This window comes from Myotis brandtii, unplaced genomic scaffold (assembly GCF_000412655.1).
Source record: "Myotis brandtii unplaced genomic scaffold, ASM41265v1 scaffold244, whole genome shotgun sequence".
Classification (NCBI taxonomy): Eukaryota; Metazoa; Chordata; class Mammalia; order Chiroptera; family Vespertilionidae; genus Myotis; species Myotis brandtii.
Genome location: NW_005359225.1, coordinates 68730 through 73534, shown reverse-complemented (window position 1 = coordinate 73534; position 4805 = coordinate 68730).

Below are 4805 nucleotides of genomic sequence, written 5' to 3'. Positions count from 1 at the left end.
GGTGGGTGGGGATAGCAGAACTCCCTGTGGCTGAACATAGCCTGAGGGTCAGATCTGGCTCCTGGTAGCAAGCCACAGAGGCCAAAGCCAGCTCCTTAAACAAAAAGGGAATTTTTTAGAAGACTATCAGTGTTGACAGAGGAAGGGATCAGACCCAGTGGCAGGAGCCTGGCAGGGATCACACTGCAGAACTGGCTGGCTTCTGCTGGTCACAGGCAGGCCCCTGGCTACACCAGAGGCTGATAGAAGAAGGATCTAATCCCTCTGACTTCTGTAATTTGAGCAGGGACTAGGACTTACCTCCAGGCAAGAGTTTAATGGGAATTTCCCCCGAGTGGGAGAGCATGGGGCTAGTAGGAAAGGGTTAGGGTCTGGACTTGAGGTTGTCAAAAAACAACTGTCTCTTTAGCACAGGCTTGAACTAAACTGAAGAAAACTTTGAGCTCAGGTAGGGGAGAGGTTGTGCCACCCCCCATTACTAATAAAATTTGAATCATACCATTTTAAAGATTAATTTAAACATATATGTAGTTATTTTTTTTTAGAATATATATTTTTAAATATATTTTGATTGATTTCCGAGAGGAAGGTAGAGGGAGAGAGAGATAGAAACATCAATGATGACAGAAAATCATTGATCGGCTGCCTCCTTCACACCCTCTACTGGGGATTGAGCCTGAAACCCGGGCATGTGCCCTGGACCAGAATCAAACCTGGGACCCTTGAATCGAAGGCTGATTCTCTATCCACTCAGCCAAACCAGCTAGGGCTAAAATATTTTTTATTGATTTCAGAGAGGAAGGGAGATAGAGAGATAGAAACATCAATGATGAGAGAGAATCATCAATTGGCTGTCTCCTGCACGCCCCCACCGGGAATTGAACCTAAAACCCGGGCATGTGCACTGTCTGGGAATCGAACCATGACCTCCTGGTTCATGAGTTGATACTCAACCACTGAGCCACACCAGCTGGGCTTTATTTATATTTGTATCCTGAGGATTTTCCCATATTATTAAGGCTTCTTCTGCACCATTATTGTTAATGGCTGTATAGCATTGTATGTGTGAATGTATCATTTCTTCCTTTTTTTCTGTCTTTTTTTTTTCTACTTTATAAATAGCACTGCAACAAGCATCCTTTAGAGCTAAGGAACTGTGCAGGAAGTATCCACCTTTCTGAGGATCTTATTCTTTGTTGCCAAGTAACTAGAAAGGCTGCATCTACCACTGGGCACACGGGTGTGGCTGCCCTGAGTATGTTTTTGCCCCATGCTCAGCATCTGACCCCTCAATAGGGCTGCCAGGGCTGTAGTCGAGGGCTGAAAACATGAGCCAGCGTATAGCCAGGGCCTGAGAACCAAGTCAGACCACCTCCACCACATGTCTTGCTGGCATCTGAAACAAAAGCAATTTTTTTCTGGATTGATCCAAAATGCCGGCTAAGGCACTCACCCACTTCCTGCTCCATGTTCTCTTTTCTTTCTCCCCTCCTCTCTTTCTTCTCACTCCCCTCTCACTTTCCTCGGTTTCCTCCTTTCTCCTGCACTGCTCCTTTCTGTGTTTCCCCTTTAACTCTGGTATTCTTTCTCTCTGCCTCTTTTCTCTCTGTGTGTCTCTTTGCTTTCTCTTCCTCTCTACTCTTTCTCCTTCACTTTTTATTAACCCCCGCCCCCCCCCCCAATCCTGCCTTGTTTCTGTCTTTTTTTCTCTTTCTCCTGGTGGCTCTCAGTCTCCACCCACCCACCACTGGGTAGAGTGAGTCATAATTTCCCCAGGCTAGATAAGGCATTTTCCTGGTAGGGCTGGATTTGAATGAGAGGTGAGTTTGCCTCCCACAAAGGGCAAAACTAATAGATCACAGAGTTGGGAGCTGCCTGGTAAACCAGGGTGACTCAGGGCTTCCAGGTTGGGAGATACACAGGCCATCAAGCTTCTCTTAGAGGCTCTGTCACGCTTGGGGGGTCAGCACCCTGTGCCTGATGACTCCCCAGGGCAGCCTTGGCACGGTGCAGCAGCCTGTGGTCGCCCCAGGGAGCAGGCCCCCTCACTGTGGGCAGACTCAGGGCTGGACGCTGGGGGACCAGGAATGCAGCAGATCCAGGCCCCACAGCCAGCCATGGTTCTCACTGTGTGGTCTCAGATCACAGTGATCAGGTAGGACAGCGGTTCTCAACCTGTGGGTCGCGACCCTTTGGGGGTCGAATGACCCTTTCACAGGGGTCGCCTAATATCATCGGAAAACACATATATAATTACATATTGTTTTTGTGATTAATCACTATGCTTTAATTATGTTCAATTTGTAACAATGAAATTGGGGGTCACCGTAACATGAGGAACTGTATTAAAGGGTCGCGGCATTAGGAAGGTTGAGAACCACTGAGGTAGGATGTTTTAAAAATATAAATTTGCCCTGACCGGTTTGGCTCAGTGGATAGAACATCAGCCTGCGGACTGAGGGGTCCCGGGTTCGATTCCGGTCAAGGGCATGTACCTTGGTTGCGGGCACATCCCCAGTGGGAGGTGTGCAGGAGGCAGCTGATCGATGTTTCTCTCTCATCGATGTTTCTAACTCTCTATCCCTCTCCCTTCCTCTCTGTAAAAAGTCAATAAAATATATTTTAAAAAATATATATATATAAATTCCTGGGCCCCATTTATCTTTATTAAACCAGAATATCTGGGGATGCGGGTCAGGAACCTTCAGGTTAAAGGCAATTGAGATGCAACAGGCATTTGTTGCAGCATTATTTGTATTATCAATAAATTGGGAAGACCCTGAATGTCCATTGGTGGAGAATGGTTAAATAAATGATGATGTTTCCTGCTGCAAAATAATATTCAGGCCCTAAAAAAGGGTGAGGCATTCACAGAGACAGAAAGTAGATTAAAGGTTGCCAGGGGTTACTTGTGTGTGTGTGTGTGAGTGTGTGTGTGTGTATAGGGGTGGAGAGTTATTGCTTAATGTGTACAGAGTTTCTGTTTGGGATGACGAAAAAGCGTCGACCTATGAACCAGGAGGTCACAGTTCCATTTCTGGTTGGTGCACATGCCTGGGTTTCTGGCTCAATCCCCAGTGGGGGGCGTGCAGGAGGCAGCTGATCAATGATTCTCATCATTGATGTTTCTATCTCTCTCTCCCTCTCCTTTCCCCTCTAAAACCAATAAAAATATATTTTTTAAAAAGATAGTGGTGATATTTGCACAATACTCAAATGTAATTAATAACACTAATTTGTATAATTAAGATGGTTAAAATGGCAAATTTTATGCTAGATATAAATATATGCACATAATTTTACAAAAAGAATGAGTAAGAACCATAGGCATTAATATGAAAAGATGCCCAAGTTAGCCCATTAAGTGAAAATGAAAACTGCAGACCAAGATGTAGAATACTATATAATAAAAGGGCAATATGCAAATCAACCAAACAGCGGACTGGCCAGTTGCTATGACGCGCACTGACCACCAGGGGGCAGACGCTCAACACAGGAGCTGCCCCCTGGTGGTCAGTGCGCTCCCACAGGGGGAGAGCTGCTCAGCCACAAGCCGGGCTGACAGCTGGTGAGCCTCTTCTGCCTCTGTGGCAGCGCTAAGGATGTCCCTATGGGGAGTGGGCCTAAGCCGTCAGTTAGACATCCCCCGAGGGTTCCTGGACTACTAAAGGATGCAGGCCGGGCTGAGGGACATCCCCCACCCCCGAGTGCACGAATGTTGTGCACCGGGCCTCTGGTAAGAATTATAAAATTGTGTGTGCATGCCAGGAAATCACACTACCCTCTTAAAAGTGGTTGTCACTGCAGGTAGGATTGGCAGGAAGATTCTTTATCCTTCCCGTGATATTAAAAAAAAGTGGTAGGATAATGGGTGATTTTGACTTTCTTTTTAGTGTTTTTCATATAAAAATTTTAAATACACTCAACAAAGCAAATACTTTGTCCTCAAAGAGCTCAGAATCAAGTGAGGAGATACATACGGATCAAGGTAATTACAACAGAACACTAAGGCCTGTGGAGGCGCAGAGGAGAGGGTGTCAGGTCAGGCTTCCTGGAGGAAGTGACATTCTGACTCTGGTCTTCAAAGTCCAGAAGGAGTTGGCCAAGTGGGAAAGCAAAGCTAGAACTTTCCGGTGGAGGGAGAGGAAACATGTGAGAGACAGTGGGAGGCTCCAGAAGAGTCTGTTGAGTCCCAGTTGCTGAACTGCAGTGTGCCAACCAGAGAGGCTGGAGAGAGTCTCACGCAGGGGAGTGACATCAGATTTGTGTTTTGGGTAGATCCTCTGGCGAGGTCTCTTCTGGGTTGAGGGTAGAGACACTGCTCTCAGGCAAAGGCTGGAAACTAATATATATATATATATATACTAAGTGTCCAACCATCCAACTGGTCACTCTGATGTGCACTGGCCACCAGGGGGCAGACACTCAATGCAGGAGCTGCCATGATGTGCACTGGCACCACGGACCTGGCACCCACAAAGCAACACTCGGCTTCCCTCAAGTGGGACACAGGCCCTGCCACCACCCCGGAGCAACACCCCACCAAATCGCAGCTGACGCTGCCAAGACCCCATGGTGCAAAATGCAGCCCACAGCCCAGCCCAGCATGAAAGTGTCGCAGTGGGTGCCAGGTAATGAGGTCATGTAGCAATGCCCGATGATAACTAGCCTCCTTGCAGTTTCTTCAGCCCAGGAACACGACTTGCTTTATGGCCAGGTGGAAACATTTCACACTTTAACCAAATGTCTGTGAAGCGTTTTCCCATGCCTCATCTCATTTGATCCTCACAGAAGTCCTGGAGTAG